At 46.9% G+C, this 19,181-nt stretch overlaps 1 long non-coding RNA gene across 3 annotated transcripts in view; it reads left to right on the top strand.

The window, feature by feature from the left end:
• The window catches only part of LOC143956923 (uncharacterized), a 39,116-nt gene extending 32,201 nt beyond the window's left edge, over window positions 1-6,915 (top strand). For all 3 annotated transcript variants that reach the window (XR_013269986.1, XR_013269987.1, XR_013269988.1), the window contains exon 3: window positions 6,789-6,915. This is a non-coding gene — a long non-coding RNA (uncharacterized LOC143956923). The remainder of the gene's footprint in view (window positions 1-6,788) is intronic.
• Window positions 6,916-19,181: the final 12,266 nt, after the last annotated feature.

Below are 19,181 nucleotides of genomic sequence, written 5' to 3'. Positions count from 1 at the left end.
GCGGCTCTGCGAATCGCCGTCATGTTACGTTGCTTCCATATTCAGCCACTAGGGGCGCGCGTGCTCGTCCATGAAACCGATGCCATCACCCGGAGAACAGCGATCTGTGTGTTTCTTATCTGAGGGGAGAAGAGACAGATCATCTGTTCACACAGAGTATGAAGAGCCATCTGTCATCTCCCCTACACAGTCCCCTCCCCCCCTTCAGTTAGAACATGTAGTAGAGGACGCATTAACCCCTTGATCGCCCCCTAGTGTTAACCCCTTCCCTGCCAGTGACATGTTTACAGTAATTGATGCATATTTATAGCATTGATCGCTGTATAAATGCCAATAGTCCCAAAAAATGTGTCAAAATTGTCCGACGTGTCCGCCATGTTGCCGTCCCGGTAAAAGTTGCAAGTCGCCGGCATTACTAGTAAAAATAATAAAATAATAAATATGCCATAACTATCCCTATTTTGTAGACGCTTTACCTTTTGCGTAAACCAATCAATATACACTTATTGATTTTTTTTTTTTTTCTACAAAAATATGTAGAATACGTGTCGGCCTAAACTGGGGAAAAAATATTTTTTATATATCTTTGGGGGATATTTATTATAGCAAAAAGTAAAAAAAACATTGCTTTGTTTTATTTTTTGTTTTCAAAATTGTCGCTTTTTTTGTTTATAACGCAAAAAAGAAAAAATGAAGAGGCGATTAAATACCTCCAAAAGAAAGCTCTATTTGTGGTGGGGGGGGGGGGGCATTTATTTATTTATTTATTTTTGGATGCTACGTCACCCAACTGCATAATGGTCAGTTAAAGCGACGCAGTGCTGAATTGCAAAAAGTTCTCTGGTCAGGAGGGGGGGTAAAATCTTTCGGGGCTGAAGCGGTTAAAGTGGTTGTAAAAAGAAAAAGCACCTGGGTGCAGCAGCCCCCTCCTTATACTTACCTGAGCCAGTAATGTGCAGGAGGTCAGTGGCTCTCCCGGGTCTCTTCTCATTCATTGGCTCTGTATACTGTCAATCTGAGATAATGAGAGGAGGGGGGGGGGCTGAGCTGCACTCTGTGACTGGGCACACCGAGCAATAACTTGGGATGGAGCCCTGCTCAGGTGCCCCCCAGAGCAAGCAGCTGGGAAGGTCTGTAATTATGAACTGGTAATAACGGGAAGAACTACTCATGAAATAGATCTTTCAGATGGTGAGTTGGGCGGGGGGCGGTAAAAACAGGCATCTGATGTAGTTTTGCAGTCTGGATGTTTGGGACTGAGCAGTATAGAGGTATATAGTGTAAGCTTTGTGCTGTCAGTGTGATCTCCCGCCCCGGGATTGGAGAGGTCTGTGCTGCTCACATAACATTGTCTCGCCTCTTCTGGCTGATTTCTGAGGTGCTGCGGCCCGATTCCTCCCATGATCACAATTAGGGTTGTCACCTTTTCTTCACCTCAAACCCAAACACTTGATCGGTGCACACCAATTTTTATTATAGTATAAACTATAGATATATTTTGGTATTAAATAATATTTCTAATCATATGAAGTTAATAACAAGAGTCCCCCTTTACGTCAGAGTCCACGGAGTCCCCCCTTTATATCTGAACTCACAGAGTTCCCTTTCACTCTAAGGGGGGACTCTGCAGACTCTGATGTAAGGGAGAATTCTGGGGACTCTAACATAAGGGATGCTCTGGGAACCCTGATTTAAGGGGGGACACTGAGAACACTGATGTATGGAGAGAACCCTGATTTACCTTAGTGTACTCTCTCAGAGGCAGGAGAGAGAAGGGGTAGACTTCAGACACGGAGGGATGGTGAGCTCACTCACCCTTTGGAAGTCAGCACCTCTCATCCAAATGTATCTGAGGCTGCTGGGCTTCAAATTTTCGGCCCCCACTTTCCTTTTTCTGAGGCACAGCACCAGGCATTGGAATGTGGGCAGACAAAGAGGAGTAGGGGGTGGGGGGAAGAGGTGCAGATTGAGCCCTCTCTCCTCTCCTGTCTGTGTGTGTTTTGTTGGGGAAGAGGGAATTGTTAGTGCTGGCTTTGGGCTGTGTGAAAGAGAGTGTTACAGACACTCTCAGCTTAGACAACTGCAGCCAGCAACCCAGCTGGGAGGCCATAGTACAGTTTAAATAATGTGTCTGGGTCTCAGACAGTCTGAAACCCGGACACATGATTCCAAACCCGAACTGTCCGGGTGAATCCTGGACAGGTGGCAACCCTAATCACAATAGTCTCTCTAGGGCTGAAACAACTAATCCATTATGAAATGAATCGATTCCTATTTTCATAATCGATGAATCGGCCGGTAACCTAATGGGTTAAAAAAACCTAAAATGAGCCCTTTATAATACAAAGATAGCAAATAATCGCTACTATAAATATTCCTGTCACTGTTCTAAAGTAAAAAATGAACCCCTTTCAGTAGTGATTATCGGCTTTTTCTACTATAAAGGGCTCATTTTAGTTTTTTAGTTTTTAACCCCATTATGTTACTAAACGCGTTAGACCCGGTTCACATCTATGCGTTTTTGGTGCTTTTTGCAGAAATGCACTGCAGTTCATTTCCATGGTTTCCTATGGGACACGTTCACATCTGAAAGGGGCGGGGACTTTTAAACGCAAAATAATGCTTTATTGGTTCAATATACTTCAATGGAGAAGCTGCAGAAAAGCGTGTCATGTGTTTTTGCAGCAATTTGTGTGCCCAAAAAAAATGTAAAAATACAAATTGCAGAAAAATCACGTGCGCAAAAATCAAAACGCACAGCAAAAGGCACTGCAGAAACAGATCAAAAGCAAACTGCATAGGTGTGTACCGAGCCTTGTGCTGACCACACCGATCAATTTTCAGATGAGAATATTCAGACTAAAAATCTTTCTACATTCGCTGAATGAAAGAATTTTGTTTGAAATTTTCACTTGTTTTTAAAATGAAGGTAATATCTGAATGAAAACCACATCCACTGTCTGAAAATTCCTTCCACTAAGACCTTTTCTGTTATTTCTACATTTTCCCCTCACTGTGGTTGAAAATGAACGTCAATTTGATCCACTTTTTTTTTTTTAAGGTTATTAAGCGATTAATCGGCCAACTAATGGATGGTGAAAATAATGGTTATAAACAGAAGAAAAAACAGCGCCAATCTAAGTGCAGTATTGTTGAATCAAAGACATTTAATTTGTGAAGTTATGCACTCACACTCTACCAGAAGGTTTCAGGCACATCATGTATCTAGAGGGCATCGCAGGGCTCTCGAGGAGAAGCGGTAACTCGTTCGGCTGTATCTCTCGTCCGGTGGCGCCGGTGGTTCCCAGCGTCGCACGGCTTGGTGTAACAGCGTCAGGGAGGTCCGTTCGTCCGTTCGTTGTTATGTTGAGGGGCGCACTGCGATGACGTTTCGTTGTGGTTTACGTTGCACGCGTTCGGAGCATGCGTGCTCCTTCATCAGGCATCTGGGTTACTATGTTTGGAGTGGTTTAAATAGGGAAAGGGGGCAGTTCTAATTAGTCGTTTAGGTTCCACCTTATGGGGCGGAGCTGTTCCGACCAAAGCATGGTGTTGATTGCTCATGTGTTGCAGGCTGGTTGTATGTGATTATTGTGTGTGTGTCCATCAATGTATGTGGATACAAGTTGGATAGTGTGGACAAGATGTGGGAAAAAGTGATAAGAGTTGGAACTTTTTTATTTATTTAATTGTTTTAAAAATTGTTTTAAAAAATTATGAAAATACTTGTTAGAAGTATAAAATAGAAGTGGATTTTGCAAGAATTAAAAGAAGGTTGTTAAAAATTGAAAAAATACATAGAAAATACATATAAAGAATATATATATATATATATATATATATATAAAAAAGAAATTTTTTATATATAAAAAATATATAAAGAATCAATAAAAATAGAAGTAAAAATAAGGATAAAATTACAATAGGAATAAAAATAACAATAAAAAAAACAATAAAAATAAAAATAAAGATAAAAATAAAAATAAAAATAAAAATAGAACTAGGAATAAAAATAAAATTAAAATGAAAAAGGGGCAAAAAATTGTTAATTAAATTGCTGAAGGTATATTTCTATGGTGGGTATTATGACATAACATGGTGAGAGACATGTATATTGATAGGATTTGATATTGTGAGAATTTGGTACTGTAAAATACAATAAAATGGTGTTAAAATGAGACGTGGATGTTAGAGCAGAACATACACATACATATATATATATATATATACATACACATACACACACATACATATATATATATATATACATATACATATATATATACATACACATACATACATACATACGCATGCACACGCACTCGTACGTGTGTGAACCCACTTATAGTGGGATCAGAAAAAGGCGTGTGGATACTGATTTGTGGAGGTGAGGGCGGGGGGGGGAAGGGGAGGGGGGGGGGGGGTGCGGGGGCGGCTAAGCAATTTTAAGTCTCATTAAAAAATCTCATGGAAAAAGTGTGATGGGTAAAAATTAGACAACTGAGTTGATTTCTATGTCCTCGTTGAGGCCTCCAGGCGTGAGGGTGTCTAACGTATATATCCAAAAAGTTTCCCTCTCGCAGAGACGTTTGAAACGTTCTGCGAGGGGGAAGGATCCAGGTATCTGTTCAAGGGCCCATACTTGCATGCCCTCTGTGGACCCTTGATGGTGTTCTTTAAAGTGTCGTGGGATAGTGAGATTGGAGTCCCCTTCTACTGATCGGCGATGTTCGCCAAACCTTTTTCTTAGGGTACGAATGGTACGCCCTATATAAAGTAGATTGCAAGGGCAGCGGATTGCATATATTACAAACTCAGAGGAGCAGTTGTAGAACTCTTTTAGTTGGTATGTGTTGCCCTTTGTCGTAAAAGATTTTTGGCGGTGTTGGACAAATTTACAGGTGAGACATTTTTGTTTCTTGCATTGGTACATGCCCTTCAGGGTGAGGAATGTCCTGAGTGGCTTTGGTTTGTTATCGGTTTTTAATTTGCTCGGGGCGATAAAACTTTTTATGTTGCGTGCTCTACGATATGTTATCTTGGGGGTATCTGTTATGGAGGTTTTTAACAGAGGGTCTTCTAGAAGGATACTCCAATGGTTTTTGAAGATTTTTTCCATTTTTTTGTGTTGGGAGTGATATTGAGTAATGAATCTGGTGCTGTGAGTTTGGGAATGGACAGTGGGTTTGTTCGGTGTGGTTTCATGTGGTTGGGGTGTGACCGGGTGTGTTACTGGCTGGGTGTCCAGGAATTTGGTGAAGGCTTCATCTACTAGGGTGGGGGGATAGCCTTTGTCTTCAAATTTTCTTTTAAACAGAGTGCCCTGCTCGATATAATCTGAGTTGTGAGTACAATTTCGTTTTAAACGATTAAATTGACTCTTTGGGATATTGGTGATCCACCTTGGGTGGTGGCAACTTTGGAAGTGTAAATATGAATTTCCTGCAGTGGGTTTTATGTGGTTTCTTGCGAAGATGGTTTTATTGATATGACAGAGTTCAAGATCTAAAAAGGGTAAGGTATCTGGACTGGATTCAAAAGTGAAAGATAGGCCTAGATCATTAGCGTTACAGTGTGAGACGAAGTGGTCTATGGGTGGTCCGGTGTTGTCCCATATGATGATAATATCATCTATATAGCGACCTATGTATATAATATGCTCTGTATATGGATTGTTGTTCCAAATGTAAAGAGTTTCCCAGAAGCCCATTGTCAGGTTTGCATAGCTAGGTGCAAAATTGGCACCCATAGCTGTCCCTTGGGTTTGTAAGTAGAATTTTTTATTGAAGGAGAAGTAGTTGTGGGTGAGGCAGAACTTTGTGGAATCTAAGATAAACTCTGCTTGTGCAGTTTTTAGGGATGGGTCTAGGGCTAAGAAGTGTTTTACTGCCTGAAGGCCAACAGCATGGGGAATTGAAGTATAGAGGGAATTGACATCTAAGGACACCCATTGGTAGGTGGGCTCCCAGGAGTAGGTTTTTAGGATCTCTAATAGGTGTGTACCATCTCGTATGTAAGTTTGGAGATTCTGTGCCAGTGGTTGCAGGAAATGGTCAATGTAGATAGAAAAGGGGCTAGTTATACTTTCCATTGCGGCAACAATTGGTCTCCCCGGGGGATTCTCTGAATTTTTATGTATTTTGGGAAGGTGATAGAAATAGGGAGTGTTATAATATGTTTTGGATAGAAAGGAAGCTTCTGCTTTTGTAATAATATTATCTCCAAGGGCTCGTTTTATGAGTGCTTCAGCTTCTATAGAGAAGAGGGGGAGCGGGTCACTTTTTAAGGGCTTGTATGTGTTGTTATCGGAGATCACGTGCGCAAAAATCAAAACGCACAGCAAAAGGCACTGCAGAAACAGATCAAAAGCAAACTGCATAGGTGTGTACCGAGCCTTGTGCTGACCACACCGATCAATTTTCAGATGAGAATATTCAGACTAAAAATCTTTCTACATTCGCTGAATGAAAGAATTTTGTTTGAAATTTTCACTTGTTTTTAAAATGAAGGTAATATCTGAATGAAAACCACATCCACTGTCTGAAAATTCCTTCCACTAAGACCTTTTCTGTTATTTCTACATTTTCCCCTCACTGTGGTTGAAAATGAACGTCAATTTGATCCACTTTTTTTTTTTTAAGGTTATTAAGCGATTAATCGGCCAACTAATGGATGGTGAAAATAATGGTTAGTTGCAGCCCTAATTCTCTCCCAGTGTTGCTGGGAGAAACCTTGAAACACAACGTACATCCTCCAAGCTAATGAAGCCAATCCTCTTTTATTCACAGATGTGTCCATCACCAACGTTCGCCATCCCAGCTTCACCATTCATGCAGAAGTTTGCTTATGGAACCCGTGTCAGCGTTTACCTGATGAAAAGGTCAGCTCAGCATTCATCATCTTGTTTTGTCGGAGAATAAAGGTGGGGGGAGGGGGAGAATGTTCCAAAATAGATGACAAAGTAGGACGTGTTACTAGTCAGCAAATCTAGGACAGGTAAGTCCTGCATATTGGTGACTACATATCGGAAGTGAAGGCCGGGTTCACACTTGTGGGAATTGGATGAGGGTTTCCCCGCATCCATTTCACATGACGGGAGAGTGTGACCGGCTGTCATTGGAGCCGCTTCACACATCTCCGGGGCGGCTACAGAGCGCACTGCAGAAGGGTCCGGTGTGTCTTTGGCTGTTTTCAGGTCTGAATTGAGGCAAAATTCTGCCCCCCCCCCCCCATAAAAAACGGAGAACAGGGGCGCTCCACAAACCGTGTGAACCCAGCCTTAAATCGGAGCTCCGCCCAAAAGGGATGTACTGCTTTTACCACCCCCCATTACCTAGTTTCAACAGGTTCCTGCACCCACTTCTGCTTTTGCAGAAGTTCTCACCCCTCCCCCCTGCGATTTTCTGGGAAACGTCACAGGTCCCAGAAGATTGCATGACCTGTGGAGAGGCAGCCGCCTTTTCCAGGCTTTACTGTCTCAGGGCCGCTCTGTGCAGTTAAGTAGTATAACATGTTCTTCTAAAGTCTGTGGTTTTTTGTTTATTGAAAAACATAATTTTAAGGTTCAAAGCAAGTTTCTCGGCCCCCTAGTATTTCTGGCTGTGGCCAATGTAAGTAAGGGCTAATCATTTATGTAGAATTTACAGAAGCAGCTGGGACTGGTGTCTAGCTATGGGGAGGAGTGGAGGATCAGCCCTGCTTTAACCACTTAAGGACCGCCTCGCGCCAATATATACAGCGGCAGAATGGCACGGCTGGACACAATCACGTACCGGTACGTGATTCTTTAAGTGCCCAGCCGTGGGTCGGGAGCGCGCGGCTGGCTCCCGACCCGGTCCTGTGATCTGTGGCCGCGGGACCAGCGGACCCGATCGCCGCTGGTGTCCCGCGATCGGGTCACAGAGCTGAAGAAGGAGGAGAGGTCTGTGTAAACAAGCCTCTCCCCGTGCTTCCCTGAGGGGCTGTCACCGATCGTCTCTTGTTCTGGGCGCGTCTCCGATCTCAGTAAAGAAACATCGGCTCTTTACCCATGTGATCAGCTGTGTCCAATCATATGTAAACAAGGAAATGGCAGTTATCTGCTTGACTCTCTCACTGAAAGAGTGGGAGGAGAGAGCCGATCAGCAGCATTTCCTCACAGGGGAGACCTGTACATATCATCGGTGCCGCCCCATCTGTACCCCATTGGTGCCGCCTCATCTGTGCCCCATCGGTGCCACCTCATCTGTGCCCCATCGGTGTCGCCTCATCTGTGCCCCATCGGTGTCGCCTCATCTGTGCCCCATCTGTACCCCATCGGTGCCGCCTCATCTGTACCCCATCGGTGCCGCCTCATCTGTGCCCCATCTGTACCCCATCGGTGCTGCCTCATCTGTACCCCATCGGTGCCGCCTCATCTGTGCCCCATCTGTACCCCATCGGTGCCGCCTCATCTGTACCCCATCGGTGCAGGAGAAAAATGACTTATTTACAACATTTTCTAACAGAAACAGACTTTTTTTTGTTTGTTTGTTTTACAATATTTGGTCTTGAGTATTGAGGTGGTTAATGGCCCCTTTTCATATCCACCAAATCCTCTACAATTCTGAGGCAGTGCTTAGTATTATTCTTAAAATCAATTCCTGTGTCCCCATGGAGCTCCTTGGATTTCAGGCCCCTAAATGTGTCACATCTTCTTCTGTCTAATGGACAACGAAGCTCTTGATTCGAATGTCAAATGCTAGTTTGTACTGGTCCGAGGAGCTGGCATTTTACAGCTGTGTGATGGGAGGAAGATGATTTTCTTTTTCTTTAAACTCCCATCAAGTAGGGCTATGTGGTAGACTTTAAATTCTGATTCTGATTGTGCCGTCTGTAATCAATAACTGTTCATCTCCATTCTCTGTCCAGAGGAATCCTTCATGGATGACTTTGATGAGGGCGCTTATTACGAAGCTTTGGGCACGAGACCGGCACTTAACATGGACAAGCTGGATGAGTCCTACCAGAAGGTGATTGAATTGTTCTTCGTGTGCACCAGCGAGAACCCCAAGGAACGGCCTTCTGCACCTCCAATTGTGGAGGCCTTGGAAGCGCAGGGGGTCAAGTAGTCATTTAGAATTCTGTTTAAAGGTTTCTGTTGGAATGGTTTTAATGTTTTTAACTATGAGAAGGCAGCTTTGTGTTGCTGTAATGTTTTCTAGAATGGTAGATTAGAGCAATGGTGAGCTCTGCTCTTCATCAGAGGTACTAATGCTGCCATATGAGGCTAGAAGTAAACTCAGCAGTTATGTCCCACGTAGCAGGTCCCTGACATCATGTATGTCATTCCAATGTGAAAGTATTGCTGGCCTTGCTGTATATAGCACTGAGGCACACAAACCTACCTCTAGCCAATGATGGTGCCACCTTTTGGAGTCTTCCTGAAGACACTTCTGCTGCCCCCATCCATCATGGTCACATCCTATAAGGCACATGCCCAGCCCAGCTTTTATTTTAGAATAACTGTGGCAACCAGGTATTACAAGGGTGTTTGGGTGCTGGAGGTAGGGTTTGATTTGTACAAAACCTAAACGTGATACAAGGTGCACTTTCATATGGGGGGAAAGTGTAAATGGAGAGTTTACTTCCCACTTTACCTCCAGCAACCCCTTTGCAGTTCTCTACACATAACTGCAGCAAACAGCCCTCAAGTACCTATTGACTTATGTAAGCTGCCCTAAGGTCCTACCAGGCTGCTGTATGCCAGATACTTCTAGTTCTGAGCCATGGTTGGGATTTCTTTGTAAATCTGAGACATTGATTGGCTGCTCAGACCAAGGAAGATACTTTTTGGGCCTTTGCATAGCATAGAACCTGTTCCTCCTGCCCTACTAGAAGTATTAAAGAAAAAAGCTGGAGGGAGTTTGCTTGTAGGCACGGCCTGCTGTCCTCTCCAAGATGGCTGCCTGGAGCTCATAGCAGAAGATGATTAGTCTTTAGTAGGTTCCTGCTGGTGTTTTGTCAGATTAGGCGAACCGTCAAAGTGTAACGCAAGTGACGTTTCGTCGCCGCCATCTTGCTACACCCCGCACTTGTCCCTAGTGAGGATACGGTGAGAAGGGGGAAAGCAGACATCTTGTTACACCCCGTACTCCTCCACGGTCAGGATACAGTGAGAAGGGGTAAGGGGACATCTTGTTACACCCCGTACACCTCCACGGTCAGGATACAGTGAGAAGGGGTAAGGGGACATCTTGTTACACCCCGTACTCCTCCACGGTCAGGATACAGTGAGAAGGGGTAAGCGGAAATCTTGTTACACCCCGTACACCTCCACAGTAAGGATACAGTGAGAAGGGGTAAGCGGACATCTTGTTACACCCCGTACTCCTCCACAGTAAGGATACAGTGAGAAGGGGGTAAGGGGACATCTTGTTACACCCTGTACACCTCCACAGTAAGGATACTGTGAGAAGGGGGTAAGGGGACATCTTGTTACACCCCGTACACCTCCACAGTAAGGATACAGTGAGAAGGGGGTAAGGGGACATCTTGTTACACCCCGTACTCCTCCACGGTAAGGATACAGTGAGAAGGGGTAAGGGGACATCTTGTTACACCCCGTACACCTCCACAGTAAGGATACAGTGAGAAGGGGGTAAGGGGACATCTTGTTACACCCCGTACACCTCCACAGTAAGGATACAGTGAGAAGGGGGTAAGGGGACATCTTGTTACACCCCGTACTCCTCCACGGTAAGGATACAGTGAGAAGGGGTAAGGGGACATCTTGTTACACCCCGTACACCTCCACAGTAAGGATACAGTGAGAAGGGGGTAAGGGGACATCTTGTTACACCCCGTACTCCTCCACGGTCAGGATACAGTGAGAACGGGTAAGGGGACATCTTGTTACACCCCGTACACCTCCACAGTAAGGATACAGTGAGAAGGGGGTAAGGGGACATCTTGTTACACCCTGTACACCTCCACGGTAAGGATACTGTGAGAAGGGGGTAAGGGGACATCTTGTTACACCCCGTACTCCTCCACAGTAAGGATACTGTGAGAAGGGGGTAAGCGGACATCTTGTTACACCCTGTACACCTCCACAGTAAGGATACAGTGAGAAGGGGGTAAGGGGACATCTTGTTACACCCCGTACACCTCCACGGTAAGGATACAGTGAGAAGGGGGTAAGGGGACATTTTGTTACACCCTGTACACCTCCACAGTAAGGATACAGTGAGAAGGGGGTAAGGGGACATCTTGTTACACCCCGTACACCTCCACGGTAAGGATACAGTGAGAAGGGGGTAAGGGGACATTTTGTTACACCCTGTACACCTCCACAGTAAGGATACAGTGAGAAGGGGGTAAGGGGACATCTTGTTACACCCCGTACACCTCCACGGTAAGGATACAGTGAGAAGGGGGTAAGCGGACATCTTGTTACACCCCGTACACCTCCACGGTAAGGATACTGTGAGAAAGGGTAAGCGGACATCTTGTTACACCCCGTACACCTCCACAGTAAGGATACAGTGAGAAGGGGTAAGGGGACATCTTGTTACACCCCGTACACCTCCACAGTAGGGATACAGTGAGAAGGGGGTAAGGGGACATCTTGTTACACCCTGTACATCTCCACAGTGAGGATACTGTGAGAAGGGGGTTAGCGGACATCTTGTTACACCCTGTACACCTCCACAGTAAGGATACAGTGAGAAGGGGGTAAGGGGACATCTTGTTACACCCCGTACACCTCCACAGTAAGGATACAGTGAGAAGGGGGTAAGGGGACATCTTGTTACACCCCGTACACCTCCACGGTAAGGATACAGTGAGAAGGGGGTAAGGGGACATTTTGTTACACCCTGTACACCTCCACAGTAAGGATACAGTGAGAAGGGGGTAAGGGGACATCTTGTTACACCCCGTACACCTCCACGGTAAGGATACAGTGAGAAGGGGGTAAGCGGACATCTTGTTACACCCCGTACACCTCCACGGTAAGGATACTGTGAGAAAGGGTAAGCGGACATCTTGTTACACCCCGTACACCTCCACAGTAAGGATACAGTGAGAAGGGGTAAGGGGACATCTTGTTACACCCCGTACACCTCCACAGTAGGGATACAGTGAGAAGGGGGTAAGGGGACATCTTGTTACACCCTGTACATCTCCACAGTGAGGATACTGTGAGAAGGGGGTTAGCGGACATCTTGTTACACCCTGTACACCTCCACAGTAAGGATACAGTGAGAAGGGGGTAAGGGGACATCTTGTTACACCCCGTACACCTCCACAGTAAGGATACAGTGAGAAGGGGGTAAGGGGACATCTTGTTACACCCCGTACACCTCCACAGTGAGGATACTGTGAGAAGGGGGTAAGCGGACATCTTGTTACACCCCGTACACCTCCACGGTAAGGATACAGTGAGAAGGGGTAAGCGGACACCTTGTTACACCCCGTACACCTCCACAGTAAGGATACAGTGAGAAGGGGGTAAGCGGACATCTTGTTACACCCCGTACACCTCCACGGTAAGGATACAGTGAGAAGGGGTAAGCGGACATCTTGTTACACCCTGTACACCTCCACGGTAAGGATACAGTGAGAAGGGGGTAAGCGGACATCTTGTTACACCCTGTACACCTCCACGGTAAGGATACAGTGAGAAGGGGGTAAGGGGACATCTTGTTACACCCTGTACACCTACACAGTAAGGATACAGTGAGAAGGGGTAAGCGGACATCTTGTTACACCCCGTACACCTCCACAGTAAGGATACAGTGAGAAGGGGGTAAGGGGACATCTTGTTACACCCTGTACACCTCCACGGTAAGGATACTGTGAGAAGGGGGTAAGGGGACATCTTGTTACACCCCGTACTCCTCCACAGTAAGGATACAGTGAGAAGGGGGTAAGGGGACATCTTGTTACACCCCGTACACCTCCACAGTAAGGATACAGTGAGAAGGGGTAAGCGGACATCTTGTTACACCCCGTACACCTCCACAGTAAGGATACAGTGAGAAGGGGGTAAGGGGACATCTTGTTACACCCCGTACACCTCCACAGTAAGGATACAGTGAGAAGGGGTAAGCGGACATCTTGTTACACCCCGTACACCTCCACAGTAAGGATACAGTGAGAAGGGGGTAAGGGGACATCTTGTTACACCCCGTACACCTCCACAGTAAGGATACAGTGAGAAGGGGGTAAGCGGACATCTTGTTACACCCCGTACACCTCCACAGTAAGGATACAGTGAGAAGCTGTAAGCGGACATCTTGCTACACCCCGTACACCTCCACGGTAGGATACAGTGAGAAGGGGTAAGGGGACATCTTGTTACACCCCGTTCACCTCCACAGTAAGGATACAGTGAGAAGGGGGTAAGGGGACATCTTGTTACACCCTGTACACCTCCACAGTAAGGATTAGTGATGGACGAACGTTTCGCCCGGCGGTCGTTTCGCGGCGAATTTCCGACATTCGCGGTCCGCACGTTCGAACGCCTTTTTCCGTCGTTCGCCGCGGCGGACTTACGTGTTTAATGTATACAAGAACTTTAACCTTTGGTGACACGTTTATCATGTGATACAGGACAGCCAATTGAGACATGACAGCACATGGACACTTGGACATTCCCCCTAACCTATAAATACACCCGATCCGGTGGCCATTTTACATTCTTTCTTCTGTTACGATAGGGACAGGTTCCTGTGTGGAGTAGGGAGAGATAAACCACTAGCTATTTGGTACACAAAAGTTATTTTCAGGACTGGTATAGGTGTTAGGTGTTGATAGGTTTGCTGTGCTGCTGATTCTTGCAGCAGCCTGAGTGTCTTTTGTTAGTTTAGAGAAAGGGAAAGGACGGTGTATGCTACAGGGACAGCCAGATTAGTCTTTCATCATCATCATCATCATCATCATCATTAGCTGTTACTATCAAGGTCCACAAAAGAGCTGTTCCAGTAACCACTAATCGTTCTCTTTTTTTGCCAATTTGTATAGGGACAGGAAGGAAGCAGTGTTGTCAGGCAGTGAGGGTAATTTTAAAGACTTGCTGTTATTATTAGTTCCACAAAGGTTCTTTTCAGGACTGGTATCAGTGGTACAGTAATAGGCTTGTACATGTATAATATTCTTTCTTCCAAATATAGAAAGGATATTATACTTGACTGCTGCCCTTCTGCTGCAGTCTGCTAAACATTCACAACTCACTTGTTCCACAAAAGTTCTTATAAGGACTGGTAACTTGGTATAGGGTGCTACGGTACATAGGCTTGAGTGCGGTACAGTCTGCTGTTCTGTAAGGACCGCTATCGGTCCACAATAGATAGGGTTGACGTGCACCACTGCTGACCGCTGCCCTATACTGCAGCAGTCCTTCAGCGGTATAGGGACTGACGTACAGTCTGCTAAACACTAATACACAACCTGCTTGGTCCACAAAAGTTCTTATAAGGACTGGTAACTTGGTATAGGGTGCTACGGTACATAGGCTTGAGTGCGGTACAGTCTGCTGTTCTGTAAGGACCGCTATCGGTCCACAATAGATAGGGTTGACGTGCACCACTGCTGACCGCTGCCCTATACTGCAGCAGTCCTTCAGCGGTATAGGGACTGACGTACAGTCTGCTAAACACTAATACACAACCTGCTTGGTCCACAAAAGTTCTTATAAGGACTGGTAACTTGGTATAGGGTGCTACGGTACATAGGCTTGAGTGCGGTACAGTCTGCTGTTCTGTAAGGACCGCTATCGGTCCACAATAGATAGGGTTGACGTGCACCACTGCTGACCGCTGCCCTATACTGCAGCAGTCCTTCAGCGGTATAGGGACTGACGTACAGTCTGCTAAACACTAATACACAACCTGCTTGGTCCACAAAAGTTCTTATAAGGACTGGTAACTTGGTATAGGGTGCTACGGTACATAGGCTTGAGTGCGGTACAGTCTGCTGTTCTGTAAGGACCGCTATCGGTCCACAATAGATAGGGTTGACGTGCACCACTGCTGACCGCTGCCCTATACTGCAGCAGTCCTTCAGCGGTATAGGGACTGACGTACAGTCTGCTAAACACTAATACACAACCTGCTTGGTCCACAAAAGTTCTTATAAGGACTGGTAACTTGGTATAGGGTGCTACGGTACATAGGCTTGAGTGCGGTACAGTCTGCTGTTCTGTAAGGACCGCTATCGGTCCACAATAGATAGGGTTGACGTGCACCACTGCTGACCGCTGCCCTATACTGCAGCAGTCCTTCAGCGGTATAGGGACTGACGTACAGTCTGCTCACTTCCTTGACCCAAAAAAGCACACCGTACTATATGCCCCTACCCTCCTCTTTGAAGAGGTTGAGCGGTGTCATATTTCTACTGGGGCTGCTTATGATATCCCTGTGCTGTGCTGACTTCCTCCTGGGGGTTCTTATTATGAAGGGATCACACTATCCCTGTGCTGTGCTGACTTCCTCCTGGGGGTTCTTATTATGAGGGGATCACACCATCCCTGTGCTGTGCTGACTTCCTCCTGGGGCTGCTTACGGTGCTGCTGTCAGTGCTGTATGTCACGGTGCTGCTGTCAGCGCTGTATGTCACGGTGCTGCTGTCAGCGCTGTATGTCACGGTGCTGCTGTCAGCGCTGTATGTCACGGTGCTGCTGTCAGCGCTGTATGTCACGGTGCTGCTGTCAGCGCTGTATGTCACGGTGCTGCTGTCAGCGCTGTATGTCACGGTGCTGCTGTCAGTGCTCTGTATTACGGTGCTGCTGTCAGATGCCTCTATCACGGTGCATGTGTCATTCCGGTATGTCACGCTGCTGGTGATCATCTCCTGCACCCTCTTCTTTGCCTACCCTGGTCCCTGACCTTCCCTCTCCTCCATTGCCTTCATTAGCTCCATAGTCCTGAATTGTTAGAACAATTTCCCAAATAAAATAAAAATGCTTGTAGTTATCGATCCCAAATTCACCTCATACATGTATTATGTCATTGTCCAGATGGTGGGACTACGTTTTACCCCCTAATAATTACCACGTGGCCGCAAATTCGACATGAAGGTTTGCAAAGTTCGCCTCCCATTGAAGTCAATGGGGCCCGCGGCGAACGTTCGGTTTCGCGAACGTTTGGGTCCGTTCGCATTTCGCTTTCGCGAAACGTCCCGTCGGAAGTTCGTCCATCACTAGTAAGGATACTGTGAGAAGGGGGTAAGGGGACATCTTGTTACACCCTGTACACCTCCACGGTAAGGATACAGTGAGAAGGGGGTAAGGGGACATCTTGTTACACCCCGTACACCTCCACGGTAAGGATACAGTGAGAAGGGGGTAAGGGGACATCTTGTTACACCCTGTACACCTCCACAGTAAGGATACTGTGAGAAGGGGGTAAGCGGACATCTTGTTACACCCTGTACACCTCCACAGTAAGGATACAGTGAGAAGGGGGTAAGGGGACATCTTGTTACACCCCGTACACCTCCACAGTAAGGATACAGTGAGAAGGGGGTAAGGGGACATCTTGTTACACCCTGTACACCTCCACGGTAAGGATACTGTGAGAAGGGGGTAAGGGGACATCTTGTTACACCCCGTACTCCTCCACAGTAAGGATACAGTGAGAAGGGGGTAAGGGGACATCTTGTTACACCCCGTACACCTCCACAGTAAGGATACAGTGAGAAGGGGTAAGCGGACATCTTGTTACACCCCGTACACCTCCACAGTAAGGATACAGTGAGAAGGGGGTAAGGGGACATCTTGTTACACCCCGTACACCTCCACAGTAAGGATACAGTGAGAAGGGGGTAAGCGGACATCTTGTTACACCCCGTACACCTCCACAGTAAGGATACAGTGAGAAGCTGTAAGCGGACATCTTGCTACACCCCGTACACCTCCACGGTAGGATACAGTGAGAAGGGGTAAGGGGACATCTTGTTACACCCCGTTCACCTCCACAGTAAGGATACAGTGAGAAGGGGGTAAGGGGACATCTTGTTACACCCTGTACACCTCCACGGTAAGGATACAGTGAGAAGGGGGTAAGGGGACATCTTGTTACACCCCGTACACCTCCACGGTAAGGATACAGTGAGAAGGGGGTAAGGGGACATCTTGTTACACCCCGTACACCTCCACGGTAAGGATACAGTGAGAAGGGGGTAAGGGGACATCTTGTTACACCCTGTACACCTCCACGGTAAGGATACTGTGAGAAAGGGTAAGCGGACATCTTGTTACACCCTGTACACCTCCACAGTAAGGATACAGTGAGAAGGGGGTAAGCGGACATCTTGTTACACTCCGTACACCTCCACAGTAAGGATACTGTGAGAAGGGGGTAAGGGGACATCTTGTTACACCCCGTACACCTCCACAGTAAGGATACAGTGAGAAGGGGGTAAGCGGACATCTTGTTACACCCCGTACACCTCCACGGTAAGGATACAGTGAGAAGGGGGTAAGCGGACATCTTGTTACACCCCGTACACCTCCACAGTAAGGATACAGTGAGAAGGGGTAAGCGGACATCTTGTTACACCCCGTACACCTCCACAGTAAGGATACAGTGAGAAGGGGTAAGCGGACATCTTGTTACACCCCGTACACCTCCACAGTAAGGATACAGTGAGAAGGGGGTAAGGGGACATCTTGTTACACCCCGTACACCTCCACAGTAGGGATACAGTGAGAAGGGGGTAAGGGGACATCTTGTTACACCCTGTACACCTCCACAGTGAGGATACTGTGAGAAGGGGGTTAGCGGACATCTTGTTACACCCTGTACACCTCCACAGTAAGGATACAGTGAGAAGCTGTAAGCGGACATCTTGCTACACCCCGTACACCTCCACGGTAGGATACAGTGAGAAGGGGTAAGGGGACATCTTGTTACACCCTGTACACCTCCACGGTAAGGATACAGTGAGAAGGGGGTAAGGGGACATCTTGTTATACCCCGTACACCTCCACGGTAAGGATACAGTGAGAAGGGGGTAAGGGGACATCTTGTTACACCCCGTACACCTCCACGGTAAGGATACAGTGAGAAGGGGGTAAGGGGACATCTTGTTACACCCTGTACACCTCCACGGTAAGGATACTGTGAGAAAGGGTAAGCGGACATCTTGTTACACCCTGTACACCTCCACAGTAAGGATACAGTGAGAAGGGGGTAAGCGGACATCTTGTTACACTCCGTACACCTCCACAGTAAGGATACTGTGAGAAGGGGGTAAGGGGACATCTTGTTACACCCCGTACACCTCCACAGTAAGGATACAGTGAGAAGGGGGTAAGCGGACATCTTGTTACACCCCGTACACCTCCACAGTAAGGATACAGTGAGAAGGGGGTAAGCGGACATCTTGTTACACCCCGTACACCTCCACGGTAAGGATACAGTGAGAAGGGGGTAAGCGGACATCTTGTTACACCCCGTACACCTCCACGGTAAGGATACAGTGAGAAGGGGGTAAGCGGACATCTTGTTACACCCCGTACACCTCCACGGTAAGGATACAGTGAGAAGGGGGTAAGGGGACATCTTGCTACACCCCGTACACCTCCACAGTAAGGATACAGTGAGAAGGGGGTAAGCGGACATCTTGTTACACCCCGTACACCTCCACGGTAAGGATACAGTGAGAAGGGGGTAAGCGGACATCTTGTTACACCCCGTACACCTCCACAGTAAGGATACAGTGAGAAGGGGTAAGCGGACATCTTGTTACACCCCGTACACCTCCACAGTAGGGATACAGTGAGAAGGGGGTAAGGGGACATCTTGTTACACCCTGTACACCTCCACAGTGAGGATACTGTGAGAAGGGGGTTAGCGGACATCTTGTTACACCCTGTACACCTCCACAGTAAGGATACAGTGAGAAGGGGGTAAGGGGACATCTTGTTACACCCCGTACACCTCCACAGTAAGGATACAGTGAGAAGGGGGTAAGGGGACATCTTGTTACACCCTGTACACCTCCACAGTAGGGATACAGTGGGAAGGGGGTAAGGGGACATCTTGTTACACCCCGTACACCTCCACAGTGAGGATACTGTGAGAAGGGGGTAAGCGGACATCTTGTTACACCCCGTACACCTCCACGGTAAGGATACAGTGAGAAGGGGTAAGCGGACACCTTGTTACACCCCGTACACCTCCACAGTAAGGATACAGTGAGAAGGGGGTAAGCGG

This window comes from Lithobates pipiens, unplaced genomic scaffold, assembly GCF_037356315.1.
Source record: "Lithobates pipiens isolate NorthernLeopardFrog02 unplaced genomic scaffold, aLitPip1_a1.2 Scaffold_47, whole genome shotgun sequence".
NCBI lineage: Eukaryota > Metazoa > Chordata > Amphibia > Anura > Ranidae > Lithobates > Lithobates pipiens.
This window is presented reverse-complemented; position numbering and strand designations above follow the sequence as displayed.